The sequence below is a fragment of the Leiobunum rupestre genome, chromosome 1 (assembly GCF_980474605.1).
Source record: "Leiobunum rupestre chromosome 1, qqLeiRupe1.1.hap1, whole genome shotgun sequence".
Classification (NCBI taxonomy): domain Eukaryota; kingdom Metazoa; phylum Arthropoda; class Arachnida; order Opiliones; family Sclerosomatidae; genus Leiobunum; species Leiobunum rupestre.
The window spans coordinates 47,864,971-47,881,931 of NC_143384.1; positions in this window are offsets into that span (position 1 = coordinate 47,864,971).

A 16,961-nucleotide genomic window follows, 5' to 3' on the forward strand; every position below is an offset into this window, starting at 1 on the left:
ATAGCTAAATTTCAATCATATTTAGCCCCAAAGTATCAGATAATAATATTTAACGCCACGGAAAATTTTCAAATTTATTTCAAGGGTTTTCCTCCTGCCGAACACAAAATTCTACTTGTAAAAATTGGCACGCACGTTCATTTAGCTAAAAATCTACATTCCATTTGGGGCGGTGTAGCTTCATGTTTAGATTGCGAAAAAATTTTTTATTCTACCGCTCGTAGGAACAGACACCACTGTTTTGACACTAGAAATATTAAATGTAAAAGATGTTTAGGTCGAGAATTTCACGAAATTTTAGAAATTCCTTTAATTCGTTGTAAACTTTGTAATAGATATTTAAAACAAGGGGAATGTTATAGTTTTCACCTAAAAAATGAAACTTGCAAGCTTTTCCACAGATGCGAAAAATGCTGTGTTCAATTTGAAACTTCAAAAACTCACAAATGTGAAACAGCTTGCGAATCTTGTAAAATCGATCATCCTCCAAACCAACATTATGTTAAACAGTCGACATTTAAAAAAGAACCACGATCCTATGTATATTTCGATATTGAAACCATAATCGAGAATAATGTGCATAAACCCATGCTCTTAGTGGCCCAAAGTGAAATTTTAAATCAGCCTGTGGAAACTACGGTTTTTGAAGGACAATATTGTGTAAATAACTTTCTCAATTTTTTGTTTCAACATGAAACTATTTTACTTTCTGATGGGAAACGAAAGAGAAAAACTATTAGACCAAAATTTACCAACCTCATCGTAATGGCCCATAATCTAAGATCTTTCGACGGAATGTTTATTATTTCTAAATTAATTAATCATGTCATTCCCGAGGTTATTTACGATGGAGCCAAGATACTCACTATTTATATTAAAGGGTTAGACATTCGTTTTATAGATTCTTTGAACTATGTTAGTGCTCCTTTAAGACATTTTCCTAAAATGTTTTCTTTGCCTCAATCTAAATGATATTTTCCCTATATTTTTTGGACGAAAGACACTTTGAACTATTCAGGTAAAATTCCGGACGAAAAATACTTTGAACCCCATAAAATGAAAGAATTTGAATACCGAGAATTTAAAAATTGGTATTCACACAAACAGCTCGAACCGGTCTATTGTATTAAATCAGAATCCAGAGCGTATTGTCTTTTAGATTGTAATTTATTACGCTTAGCTATGCAGAAATTTCGCATCTTATATAAAGAACTAATTGAAATTGATATCAGTAATTATGGGGGTATTTCTCTTTCTGGGGCACTTAATAATGTATTTATCGACAAGTTTTTAGAACCATATACACTATGTACTACACCGGCTATCGGTTTGGCAAGTAGACAGAATCAAAGCGAGATTGCATTAAAATATTTATCTTGGTATGAAAAGGAAAATAATTTAATTTTGCAAACTGTCAGATCCGCGGCTGGGGAACAGGCTGTAGGTCCGTATTTTGTAGATGGTTACTGTGAAAATCCACCCATAGTAATTGATGTAATGGGTGATTTCTGGCACGGTTGTCCAAAACATTTTTCTGGTTCGAGCTTTAATTCAATTGTCGGAAAATCATTCAAAGAAATTAGAGAAAGAGAATTAGATCGAAAAGAATTTATTGAACAAAATTTACCAAACCATACATATATTCAAATTTTTGAATGTGAAATATTAGAACTGTTGAGAAAAAATGCCGAGGCGAAAGTATTTTTTAATACAATTAAAATTATTCCTAAAATTAACCCTAGAGATTCGCTAGTAGGTGGCCGTGTAGAAACAATCAAGCTGTATCATGAAGTAGAGCCCTTACTTGGAGAACAAATCCGATATTTTGACTTTTGTAGTCTGTATGCCTATTGTTTACAAAAAATGGAATATGGTTGTAAAAATGTTAAAGTTATCACACACAATTTTGATTATGCCCCAGACGCGTATTTTGGAATAATTAGTTGTCGAATCCTCCCCCCCAGAGACCTCTACTTACCCGTTCTTCCATACCGATTTAATAAAAAACTTTATTATCCTTTATGCGGAAGTTGTGTAATAAAAAATGACGACAAATGTACCCACAGTATTGACGAACGCGCTATAACGGTAGTCTTACCCTCGGTGGAAATCTACTATTCAATAAAAGAATGTAACTACAAACTGTTAGAAATTTTCGAAGTATACCACTATAGTATTACAACAAATTTTTTCAAATCATATATTGATATTTTTTTTAAAGCAAAAGTTAAAAATTCAGGATTTCCACCCAATATTAAAACATATCAAGAGCAAAAAGAGTATTTAGACGCGATATACGAAGCTGATGGAGTACGGTTAGAGCCTGAGGAAATTGTTGATAACCCATCCTTAAGAACTTCCGCGAAATTGGCGCAAAATTCGTTATATGGCAGAATGGCGTTAAGAATGGACAAATCATCAACTAAAATTATACATAGATACTCCCAATTAACAGAGATTATAGCAGACACATCGAATAAATTAACAGACTTTCATTTAATCAACAACGATGTTGCCATGGTTAGCTATAAAAAAAAAGTGAGCTTGCACCAACTTTTCGCAAAGGTAACGTTATTGTGGCTTCCTTTGTCACCAGTTACGGTCGTATTCATCTGCATAAGCTAATTAATAGGCTGGGGAAGCGTGTAATTTATTATGACACGGACGGAATAAAATTTACACATAAACCACACGAGTGGCTACCCCCCCTCGGTGGTAATTTAGGTGAACTTACGTGCGAGACTCCGAATTCATATATCACAAAATTCGTATCAACTGGACCAAAAAGCTATAGCTATAAACTTGAAAACTCAGACATCATACATTTCGACGCCTTCAAACAAATGATTTTTGTGCCAAATACCGAGTTTAAGGTGAAAATTCCCTTTAACGTAATAAAAGATAAGTACAAAATGCTTTTACGTGTTGGCAACTTAAGTAAAACTTTCAAAAAGACTTTTTGTAAACGTGTGCTACAAGATAATATTTCCAGTGTCCCCTATGGTTATTTAGAATGTGAAAATGGCGAATTGTAAAATAAAGTTGTCTTTTAATTATAAATCTAAAAAACATGTAACAAAAAAACTTGCAAAACAGGTGTCATTTAACCACATAGTTATAGTAAATGAAATCTCTTCCGAAAATCGAGTAAATACTTTATTTTTAAATAACCTAAGATTTAAACTTTTAACTTCCAAAATTGAATTTTTACTAAAAAACGGGAATTAATTATTTTTTGGTGAAGGAGATATTATGATTTTATTTTTTTATTCAAAATGTTATTTTTGTATGTTATTTTGAAACTTTATATAACTGGTGAAGGGATGTTTTTGATAAGAAACATTAAACTTTAATAAAATAATTTTTTAAATTTAAAAATGTGTTTGTTTATTTTTTCATATATTCTATAAAACAGGCAATGTACTAACAAAATACGTAGTATGTTGTTTTTGTTTAAACAGTAATGTCTTATATAAAATTTCTTTCACCGTTTCGAATGATGGTATCAGGCCCTACTATGTCGGGCAAGTCAGCATGGACGAACTCACTAATTAGATGGAGGAATGAATTAATTGATAAACCTCCTATTAAAATTATTTATTGTTATTCGGTTTGGCAATCAGGTTACCACGATTTATCTCAGTTTTTAACCGATATAGAGTTTATTCAAGGACTTCCGCCAATGGACAGCGAGTTCTGGGAATCAAATAGAAAATCTTTACTTATTATTGACGATTTAGCAGACGAACTTTACAAAAATGATCAAATTGCGAAATTAGTTACCGTAGACAGTCATCATTATGAAATTTCAGTTGTATTAATCTCACAAACCCTATTTCCTCGAGGCAAACAATCTCGTTTAATCTCTCTTAATATGTCATATCTAAATCTGTTTAAATCTCCTCGAGATCTAAGTCAAATCCAATATCTGGCCAATCAAATATCTCCAAATAACACAAAAATAATTAAAATGGCCTACGATATGGCTACTGGAGAACCTTACAATTCACTATTTATAGACACATCTGTAACCACTCCAGATAGCTTACGATTAAGATCGTACACATTTAATCAAAACTGACCACAAATGGTAGTTTTTTCCATAAATAAATAATTTACTATATTATTATCAAGTTCATTAAAGAAAATGACACCAAAAAAGACAGTACGTAAAAAAACTACTCCTATTGCAAATCCCTCTGACAGGTTTAAAACACACTATCCATATTTAAATTTATTGTATAAATCTAAAGGAGGGATACGTAAAAATTTATTAGCTAACAGTTCTCCAACACAATTAAAAGCCTTACAAAGCGTTTGCAAAAACTTGAAAGGTGGTGGAATTATATTATCTAAAGCCAAAAAAAAACAACTTTCTAAATATAAAAAAACAATACGCTTCTTAGCCAGTCCGAAAATTTCGCAAAAAAAGAAGCGTGCTCTAATAATTCAGAAAGGTACGGGATTCTTCATACCGGCTTTATTAGGCTCTATTGTTCCTTTAATTGCCAATTTATTCAATAAAAGATAAAATGAAAAAAATGATTTTAGTTCCCGCCTCGAGTGTCGGACAAATATCTCAAGAAAATAAACAGCTTGTTTCTCCCCAGGAAACGTATTATAACTTGTTAGATAATGAGTTGCAAAATATATTAACTTCTAATTTAAACAGCCGCTCTAAATTACGAGAATTTCTAAAAATACTGAGCGAGGCCCGGGAAATGAGAAAAGCGATACCGGTACCTAAAGTTGAAATTACAAACTTTCAAGCCCCCGGACCTGTTGCTCCATTAAATTCCCCGTTCACCTCGCAAATTTATTCACCTTTCAAAACGCCCGAGGGAGTTAACGCTGGCGACGCTGCAGAGGTGCGTTTAAATACTATGACACGCAAAATGAAAGACTATCTCAGCGAGAGAGAAAACGAGCAGAGTAGAAAATTCCCGAGTCTCTTAAAAAATGTAGAATCTTGGAAGAGGAAAGCATCTACGCCGATTGTTAAGCAACAAAAGACAATTACCGATGATAGAATGCGTAAACGATTAAGTCGAGAAAATGAAATATTTGAAGAATACTTAGAAAATACCGATATTGGAAGTCAATTAAGCCAGGAAGATGATTGGGATCGAGAGCTGTCTTTGGAGGAGGGTGCTGTCGGTGGCGTTCCAATATCGCCGCAAAAAAAATTAAAATTACCATCCCCCCCAAAAAAATCGCCAAGGCCTAAAAGACAGACCCGCCCTCCTTCTCGTTGGCAAGAATAATAAAAATGTGTAAAAATAATTATGTGTGAAATAAATAAACATTTTTTTATTTTAAACAAATTGATTTATTTCGTTTCCACTCTTTCATCAAATGAATACATATATTCAACAACGCTAAACTATCGTTTCTTTTTAAATCGAAATTATACAATTCGTTAATTATTTTACTGTAAGAAATCCCCACACATCTCGAGGTTAGAAAATAAATCACATGTGGTCCGCAGTTTTGGCTTTTATTTGATTGAAATTTATGAGTATTGTGTCGAATACGCTTGCTATATCGCTCTAGCAAAAATCCATAGTCACGATGTGATCTTCCTAGAGAACAAAAAAGTCCAGAGTGTCGCCCGATTTGTAAACAGCCGTCCAATGAGACCCTGGAAGCGTATCAGGATCGGTGTTGATTACGAAACAATATGATTTTTTTTTAATTGGAACTTTTGGTAATCTATTAGCGGGAAACACTCCGATAAATTTATCTCTCGAGCGGGGGTCACACTTAAGTATAGCTTGGATTTGATTAGTATTCATCTTTCACGTCACTGTCAAAATGCATAATTTATCATATTGATCTTTTGTTAAGTTGATTCCTCTGATAGATGGTTTTAAACTACCGTCTTCTTTTTTAAAATGTCGCACGTCAAAAGTTTCGTTACATTTTACAAGGTACGTGTCTCTTCCTAAATCGAAGGCTTTGTCGCAAATTCCAATATCTAAGCTGTATTCGGGACTTCTTTTTTTAAATTTCATCGCGGATGAAACTATTGTTGCGCTCACGCCAAATATTACAATCGCGAGACCCAGGAGAATGTGTACTTTACCCATGGGTAACAAAATGTTGAATAAAGACTGTAGCGCTCTACACTTGAATTTTAACTATTTCTTGAGCGTAAAAAGCTCCTTTAATTATATTGCCGGTCAAATCTTTCACAATATACATACAGGGATCTCTCGTAATTACTCTATGAATTTCAAATATTTCGGCTGTAAACGTTCCCTTGTATGCTTTATCAAATGTTGCTTTTGCAACGGCTAATCGAACTTTATCCCCAATTTTTAAACTTGCCTTTCCAATCATACTAAGATTGCCATAGTTTTTTTCCCAAATTGCCGATTCATTGTTTTTATTGACATCTTTAGGGGCGATTCCCGTTGTTGAATGTTTTCGAGCGTTATAAGCTTTTGCAATTAATGGTAGTTTATTAAGATAGTGTAAATCGCCGGTCTTGGTAATTATTTTAAAAATTTTAGATTTTACCGTGCGAACGAGTCTCTCGACCATAGAAGCTTTTTTCTCGGAGTACGTGAGGTAATGGTGGATGTTATAACGCTTTAAGAGAGCGCGAAATGGGGCGTTTCGAAATTCTGTCCCTGCGTCGGTACATAAATTAAGGGGTACCCGTTTTTTGAAAATCTCTCTAAAAGCCTTCACAATCTCGTTCGAGGTTTTATTTTTAATTGGTAGAATAAAAGCGAATTTGCTTAATATATCCTGAACTAATAACATATAGCGGTTCTTTTTATTAAAAGTTTGTAAAATAGGGAGGTCTAATAAATCGGCCATAAATGTCTCATCAATCGTCGTTACATATAATTTGTTACGTTTAAAATTTAACCTCCTAGCTTTGTGTTGTGTGTAGGTTGGTTGTTTACTGAGAAAATTTTTAATTTCTTTTTCCGAAATTTTGGGAAATTTTTTTCTTAAAGTAACACTGTCAGAATAACTGTATGGGTTTTCAACATCGTAATAAACTTTACTTAATTGTTTGTCTGTTTTTGACAACACCATCTTTAAATGTGTGAATAGAAATAATAAAAACAGATTATAGTAAAAGTTTTATTTTAATAAATTAAATCGCATTTTAAGTTTGAAACATTTTGTACAATATCAAAATATAATTGTTTTTCTACTATTAAGGGATCAAGACCAAATTCCTTTTGGAATCTTACAACAATATGATCGTAGTTTAATTGGGGGATAGCTATTAATATCATATTTTCCACTCGGTCTTCAAAATTTGTGCTAAATCCTAGTTTACAAGAGACATCGTGAGCAATCGAAGATTTACAATGCGGATTCTCACAATTTTCGGTAATTTCAAACATTTTATCCGTGAGCTCATGTACAATTATGTCACGCATAATATTTTTTGCCGACAAAATTAAATTAATTTCCTGATCGATTGTATGTTTACAATGTTTTAATCTTTTCCACCCTGCTTGGTTGAGATTAAAACCATAATTTGTTGAATAAAAAAGATGATACAAATGGTTTTTTCCTCTGGCACAAGCGCGTACATCCACGAGTTTTTCCTTTTGTCCCTTGAAACAGTCGATTTTTATCTTTGAACCTTCAAGAGGAAGCCAGGTGTGAAAACTAGCAACTTGGTCTTCAAAAAAATCAGTTATTTCCTTTTCGAATGTGAATAGAGATTGCCAGGCTTCCAAATTCAGTTCAAATTCGGCGCAAGTGTCTAGTCGGTAAATTTTGATGGATGGATTTACATAACCTAGCACCGTTACTTCTTGTTTAGGTGAGAGACTGTGAGTTCGAGACATCTTTACCACTACGATTTCGCGAAACAACTAACCAATCTTTGCCCTCGTTGATTGATTTTATTCCGTAATATACGTAACTTGACGCTCTTGGTTAATGACAAATCGGTTTTCGTATTCTCCAATAATAATTATGTTTTGAATATTAGTTAAGGGGGAAGAAAACTTCATTACCATACGTAAACTACCATTTCGTTGAATTGAGAGGTTGTTAGAGTTTGCCGAGGAATCGTAAGTTAAATCAAACGCGAATAATGTATTACCGTTTTTATAATTTTCGTAATCAATACAATTACCAGAGTTATTTCCAATTAAATCCATTGCCGAGAATAGTGAATAATACGACCTAGTGTAAAGGTTTTTATTAAAATCTGGAGTTAGAGCAGTTTCTGGTATATTCTGGTCGTCTAATGAAAGTTGTAAGAACGAGAGATTATTATGGTTAAATTGAAAGGGATTTTCTCTACTAGATCCATTGTAAGCTGAATTGTTTACCATTCCGATTATTACACGATTTGGAATTTTACCTAAAAAAATATTTGACTTCACGAAATCGCTCGCGCCTGCTGAAATTGTCAGAGTTTTAACAACAGTTTGTGTTAGATCGTACAAAGCCCTCTGTTTGTGCAATATAGCATTATGTGCCAGCTGGAGATCTGGATTTACGAGAATATGTTTAGCAGTAAGAACCGCTTCTTCGATAATCAATCTATATTTGATATTAACATCTTCTTGTGAAATAATTATAAATTCATCGGAATTTTTCAAGAGTCGAATTCTTAAATTCACTTTGTTTAAAAGAAATTTGTCTATTTTACAAGAATCTACATGAAGTCTTCCCATATATTCACAAAGTTTCGATCCAGCAATATCTTTACTTCTTTTTAAAATTCCATTATTTTTCATATCTTTATGAGCATCGTTAAACGCTAGCGTTGGGTCGCAAAACCCGTCTTCGTAATAGCCCTCGGCGGTTTTGTAAGATTGTTTGGCGCCTTTATCAAAATTTAAAACTGTTGCTAAATATGCTAAATATGGGTAGCAGTTGTTGCTAGATTGTACTAAAGTCTCATTCATAAACACGTCTATTTGGCTAAAAATAGAATGCAATGGAAGATTGCATAGTGATACTTTTTTTTCGGCTGCAGGTATATCTATTAAAACACCGTTTTGTTCTTTTTTAACCCGAATTCGAATTTTAAGCATCAAGTTTGACATGTCAATATAATAATCTCCCCCGGGGATAGAAAAATCAATCTGTGTAGCATTAGATAAGGGAGCTATAGGGAAATAGTCTACAAATTTATTCCCCTCAATATTACCATTAATCAGGGGTTCGTTAAAAAGCTCCAACTCCGAACACATAGATTCAAATTGAGACATAATGCTTTAGTCAAGAAAATCGGTTTTTGTTCTCTTGCGTTTTCTTTGCTTATTGCGTAATTTTGATTTGCGCTTCTTTACTCTTCGAGCTCCAGAGCCTTTCTGTGTATTTAATATGGTATCACCGAGACTATTTAAAACATTTGTTCCAGCAATTTTACTATTTTTTTTAACGACTCCTTAAAATTTTGACCTGCAGCAACATCGTCCATAATTCTCTTCCCCATAACCAACCCTTGAATACCGAGTGATTTAGCTACGGGTCGAAAAAGAGGTGTTACGAATCTTGCTAAACTTTTAAAAATTGCGCCAAATCCACGACCAGTCTGATATTGACTTCCTCGAAAGATGTTATATCCGCGTCCTGTTTGAACATAATGATGATAATATCTTTCCATGATGAGCTTGTTTTAAGTGTACTTTAGACTAAGCATCCAGTCTTTTAAATATTAATTTAATAATAGTCTTGCCTGTTTTATATGGCAGGAGTTCACCGTAATCCGACCTTAAAGAAATTTCTAGTCTGTATTTGATCGTAGAGAACTGGAAAATGGTCTAAAAATAAAATCTTTCAACCTGTGCTCGATTTTTATTTTCGTTTAATTTGATAATTCTCAGCAGGGGGGTATTAGTGTGTCCTGTTATTATAGGTTGTATAATATTTGTATAGACATAAATTCCGGATATTCCGTGGTTGAGATCTGCGGGGTACATACCTATTTCGTTAAAAAGAGGCCTTTCAATTTGATTGTTTGAAAAACCTAACATTCGCCCGAGTTTGGGGTTATCTATTGGAAAGGTTAAAAAACTGTTTCCACCCAAACCTTTAACTGAAACTGTCGAATCTGAATTAAAATTAAACTCGAATTTAGCCCAACTCTGATGTGGCAATGATTGTTTCATTGCTAATAAAATATCATCAATAGTGTGGTACACACCAGTTGGAATTCGACAATGGAATTTGTCTACAATATTTAGTTTATTATTTTTACCATGTTCGTAATTGTGGAAATCAATATCACGTTTTTGTCGTCGACTATTCTCAACTCTGTTTAAATCGTTTCGAAAAATTATAAAATTAGCCGTATTATCTAATTCTAATCTAATTTGAAGAGGGTCTAATGGTTTGCTTTTATAAACTGAGGATATATAATCTACTTTGTACTCAATTTGTAAGAGGTCTGCTAGAGGACCGAATATTTTAATTTCCAGCCCACTCATTAACTCAATTTGAAAATAATAATTTCCATTTTCTTTGAAAATAAAAAATCCAACCTTAAGTGAGATATGCGAATCAAAATATTTTTGAAGTTCATTTAAAATTTTGAAATGAACAGATAACGGTTTAAAATTCCCGCTTAAATCTTTATCAGCCTCGTAATAGTTTCGTTCAAACGTATAACTGTCATTTTCCCAGTTAGGGTGTTCGATTGGAATATTTTTATTGTACCTAAAATCTATAACAGATTCCTCATCTGACATAAATTTTTCCTCATAAACTTTTAAAGGATTTTGACTGCTAATTACACCATTTTGAAATTCTGGCGCGTTTATATTAAAAATATTTGCTAATCTCCCAGTGAAGGCAATTTGTAGATCTTTAGGAAATGAAATTCTTAAGTAATGACCTCGATTTATTTCTTCTATTGCGTAACTAATTTCGTACCGATTTAAAGGGGGGAAGTTAGTCGCCTGTTGAATCTCGTTTTTTAATTGCCTATGCAAAGATAATGGGATAATATTTCCAAAATCATCTCTCTGACCTTCAAATAAAAAAGGTTGTATGATTGATACGGAATAGAAAGCCCAATCTTCCTGCTCAAATTGCGGTATTTTTGTAGTCTCAATACGTATGTCGATAAAATTAGTACGCGAATTAAAAGTAATATTATTTAAATTATTTAACGGTCCAAATTTTTGAATACCCGTAAAATAAGTGTCTGGTGGAATTTTAAAAAGATCTGCTAATGGATTTTGAAATTTAATTTCCATTCCTACCGGTATTTCTAAATTAAAATATAAATTATCTTCATCATCGGAAGATATTGAGGTTTTTAATCCATCAAACTGTCTTGGTTTACATCGTTCTAATAAATCACGTATAATTAAGTGTAATGTGAACGGTTGAATTTCATTATTATATTGTCTTTCTCCCTCATATCTGCCCGCTTCAAAAACAATCGCGTAATTATTCCATTGTATTTGTTTAATAACAGGCTGAGATGGTGGATTAATGGGTATTGGGAGAGAACTTGGTAGAATATTTTCTTCGGAAGGATTTAAAACTTCTGGTTGGTTGACGTCTTCATTAATATTTAGAATTAAAGGTTCTGTTGGTAAAATGTTGTTTATATTTTCTTCTAGTTTAAAATTTGGCTTTTCTTCTAAATTTGTTTTTGGTTCAAGTTTTGGTTTTTCCTCTTGTTTCACTTCTGGTTTTAGTTTCGGTTTCTTGTTAATTTTCTGTTTTTTTCTCCTGGGTTGTGATTGTATTTCTTCCACGAGAATTTGTCGTGGTAAATATTTTTGTTGATATTTATTCACAACTAACGCTTTTTTAATTCGTACTTCGATAAAATTTGTTGCGTAAGTTAAAGAAATAGTTTTAGCGTGATTCGAGAGAGGATAATTAGAAAGATAATCACTGTCGACAAAATCATTTTCTCGAAATTCCAGAACAGATGCTAGGGGCGATGCTTGAGGTATTCTTACTTGCACATCTTTTTGTAACTGTATTTTTAATTTTGAACTGTCTTCGTTTTCGTCAACTTTTACCGTATTCATATGTATTTTTCCTTTAAGTACTTGATTGGCTTCAATAGTTTTAGCAAACTCGTTGAGTATATTATTTTGAAGAGATGTTGGAATATTATTCTTATTTCGATCTAGATCACCCTCGTAACGTTTTGGTGGAATTTCAATTTTAATATAATCCCATTGATTTTCTTCGGGTGAAATAACATCTGACACGTGCCCTACTTGGAAATGCGAATACTCATTTGTTATATTCGAATAAGTTTCAGGAAGAATTATTTCTGCTAATGCGCAAGTCCATTTTTCATTATTAAAATTTAAAGGTTTTGCTAATTGAACTTTAAAACTAGAAGGTGTATTTTCCGGGTAAATATCGGGTGATGCGTTCGAAGGTAGAAATACTACGAAACTTGACATCTTTATAATGACAGTTTCAGTTGGGCGACATCTCGTTTTATACTAATAAAAGATTTAGCGTGATAGATCGAAAGGATTGTGATTTGAACTTGAGACTGTTTGAATAACGTCCTGCAACGCTACCGATCTACCACGCTAAACCTTAACATGAAAGAGTTAAAATATCTATTTTTACGTAGGAAAAATAATCACAATATATTAGAAAATCAGTTTTATTTACATATTTTCAATCATTTGACAAGTTTGTTCAAGATTTTCCAAAACCTCAATGGGTGTTTCAACTTGATTAAGAGTTAAAATTTGATTATTTTTACAATATTCTTGAAAAAAAATAATAGCTTCCATCTGCTCATCAGATGGCATGACAAAGTCCGGTGGAAATACAATATTTGATTTCATTGTTGAATTTAAAGTTTCTTCGGACTTAATAACAGTTGTCTTTTTTTTACGTTGAATTTTCTTTGGAGTTCCAGTACCATTAACAAACTCGTTTAACCATTCTTGATGTTTTACGTTAAACTCGTTCAAATAATCAATAATTTGATCGTCTAATATTTCTTCTTTGGTTGTATATTCTGGTTTCTTTGAATGAAGACAATCGCAAACATCAATACGAATTTGATTTTTATAACTACTCGATAAGTGATCCATTAAGTGTTGTTTAAAAATTGTCTTGTCAAGACATTGTTCTTGACAAATCCAGCATTTAACACTAAAGTTTAAATTATCAAAGAAATTAAAAGCGTGTTTGCGACATGGCTCATTATAATAACAAGGATTCTCGGTAGGCGATTTGCATTTAATTTCTGGTTTCCCCATAAATAACTTCATTTTTTTAACCTTTAAAGAGCTCGATTTTTGAGACGTCTTACGCTTACACATATCCTTTGACTTTTAAATGTACAAACAATTATTATTTATAGAAATAGTTATTATTGCAAGTTTAGACACGTTTATTAGCTGTTTAAAGTATTTTGGGTGGGGCCAAAACCGCCAAGGGTATAAAGCGAAGGTCGCGAATTCGTTTCCCCATCTCGCAAATAGCTAATTAGCATTTTAAACGGCGAAAAAACGAAAAAAACGAAAAAACGATATCAAAAGTAATTTAACATAAGTATTTGGTGGGGTTACATATTACCGCCGATATCTCGGTTCGACCTTGTCCGATCGTGACCAAACTTGTTGATTTGATAGACCGAGGCTTAGTGGTTGTGGACAGGTGTCAGGCGTCGAGGTCAAAGATCATCTTCAAGGTGAAATTTGAGATTTAAATTAAATTTTTTTTTGACTTTTTCCAAGGACAAAAATTTTTGTTTTTGAAAAATATTTTGGGGGGATGGGGGGGGGTTGTTTTGTCGGCCATCTTGGCGGCCATCTTGGAAATAAAAGCGCTAAGTTTTAGTCCCTCTACTACTACTCGGCTTCACACCAGGCTGAGAAATTAGGAAATTTTTTAAACTGGACCTATGGCCAGTAGAGCCTAGGTAGTAATATATGTAAAGCGACTTGTGTTTAAACTCAGATTGAAAATTTTAGAAACACAACTTTACTTACACAATTCAGTTTAAATCGTAAACTAATACAATTGGACGACTAGTTTCGCGTTTATGCAAAACGCATTGTCAGGAGACGTGTATTGTGTAAACAAAGTTGTGTTTCTAAAATTTTTATTCAGAGCCTAGGTAGTTTAATTTAAAAACTGGCCACTGGTGACTTACCATATTTAACCTTCAAAATCAGGCTTTCATAATTTATGGTGAAATAGAGTGTATAGTAGACAGACTCACGTCACCCAGTCACCCAGCCGTACACCCAATTGACACAAGGCCAAGCACACAGCATAGAAGACCAAACAATTTTAGGGAATAATATAGTATTTTTTAAATGAAATAAAATCTTGAAGGGAAAAAAACTTTGAATTATTTAAGTCGATTAAAGTGGTCTCCCGGATTTTAGTTTACATCTGCCCCAATATTAGTTTTGGGTGACGTAGGGCACGCGACGATTGTATTAATGGTTGTAGACAAAACTAAGATTTTAGTTTCTTATTATCTTATAAAATGTTTTCTATTTGTCATTTTTGTTTTTTCTCCAGTATTTTTTTTATTCTAACATTAGGTTAGGTTTAGGTTTAGGTTAGGTTAGGTTAGGTTAGCAATTTCTGGTTCTTTTGTAGCTGATTCGTAATTAATTACCTTGTTTTACATTGAAACCAGCCATCTTGGGCTCTTTGTAGCTTCTCCGAGTGCACATTCCCTGTTTTTCATTGAAATTAAAAATTTGTTTCTTTTGTAGTTATTCCGTATTTAATTACCCTGTTTGCTATTGAAACAAGCCATTTCTCGCTCTTTTGTAGCTGCTCCGTATTTAAATACCCTGTTTTCTATTGAACAAGCCTTAGTTTAACTACAACTATTAATACAATACGTACCCTACGTCACCCAAAACTAGTTTTGTGGCAGATGTAAACTACTTCCGTATCCCGGGCCACTAGCACCCCAAGCATTAATTTTTAAACTGGCCCAGCTAATTTTTAAACTGGCGGTTGGCCTGTGCTAGTGCGTTATTTCTCACACTGCTTCACACTTACTTTTCAGTTATTCTTCTGAACGCTTATTTGGTTAGAAGTTCAAAGATTCAATCGTTCGTCTATTTGGTAAAACCAGTCGAAATATTATTAGCACCTCTCTTCAGGTTACATGCCAATCACAAAAAAACAATGTTTAAACTTTGTGTCGATCTGACACCAGTCTTTTAGGAATCTACTGCTGGTTGAATCTTTGAGCTTCTAACCAATTTTTCTTGAGCCCGTCCGTGCAATAAGCGTTCCTAGACCAATGTGCCATATTAGCTACAAAACGAATTAGACAATTTTAAAACCATTCCTTTAGAATTTTTATGACATTTGTATCTTTAAATTTAATAATTAAAATCGTATCACTAAATTAAAATGGCTTTGTCTTCCAACTCATTTTACTTCTAAAAGGACATTAATGAACTTTTGCCACTTTTTATTAAAGTTTCTCGCCTCACGGATAAAAAACAATTGATAGTTTAATGAAAACAATTGAAGAATATTGTTTGCCAGATTTACGGCTGTGTCCTGTTTTTTGGGGTAGTTTTTTGGGAGCCCATATCTCTGAAACGAAGCACTTTAGGAACCATTTTTATGGGACATTTTTTACTCATAGAGACCCATAGAATGCATATAGAAAGTTTCGATACTCTTATCCCTAACACCCTGTATACGTAAATTGGGGTGTAGAATCTAAATATGTCAATTTTTACAAAACCACGTATCTCAAGTTACGTGGTTTTGTTTTAACGGCGACGATTTTGGTTTCTCTTTATTGTCCATCGATCGTATAAGTCACAACGCTGCAGCAGCAAGCTACTATTAAAAAATTTAATAGTTATTCAAACACAGGTGAAGTTAGGCAATTGTGACGATATTGGTTATTTTTGCATGTTAAGGTTTTCGTCAATTCAGCAAAATATTTCTAAAGGCGATATTTGTCAAGAATTTAAGGAATTTTAGGGCGCCAGCGTTTAGGCGATATGTTTCGAGGGTTCAAAATGAAAAGCAAACGGATGACGATGTTAGCTAAAGGCAATTCCCGCAATTATTCAAAATTGTAGCCCAAATAGTATGGGGCCAATTAGAACAAATTTTTAGAACTAAACTTTGTCAAATTAAAGAACTCATACGATATTATTGTAGTCAATAATAATAAGGATAATACTGAGGTCTATGAAAATTGTGCGAACAGTAATAATATTCTTTTATTGGCCTTGATACTTTAAAAAATCTTATTTTAAAACAATTAAACAGAAAGTGCCAACTCAGATGAATTCGGTCCAATAGTATACAACCAAAATTATTATATTGGTGTAAGTCGTAGCCTGGGACTATCATCAGCTAAGCTAATACCCAAGGCATCACCTTAGGCCTAAGTCATCATGCGACTTTTGAAGACATTAGTTCAGGTGGCCGGGTTACAATTTCCCGTGACTGTGAGATAAGAAAACCTAATTTATGTCTTGCTTTCAAAAGTGTTCATATTCTGTTTCCCCATGCGATTGTGAAAAACAGGGAATTCAGAATTGCCCACGAAAACATTTCTAATTTCTTGCGGCTGCATGGACTATGATGGGTAAGATAGAGCCTATGAAATTTATTCCTTGGTTCAAAATCTCAATTATTGATCCTAAAAATGTGTCCAATTACTCTAAAGAGTAAAAAATATATGATGTTATTGTGCCTACTGACACTTTCTTCAAATAAGTAATTGACAAAAATTAATTTGTTTTAAACAAATTGAATCTACTCCCACTAGATAACATATTTTGTGTGATTTGTCGTAACGCTGTTACTAACACTACAATTTTTCTAGGAAGAAGGTTGAAGTTTTCGCAATTCATCGATTGATACCCCAAAAGTTGATTCGTTAATTTTACTTAATCATAAGCAGAAAGCTCACGAATAAAATTTAACAAAATACATGAATTGTGAACGTGATAAGAAAGATAATTTGTTTTTCAAATCCAATGTATTTGTTCATTTATTTGAGGAGTATATTGCTAATT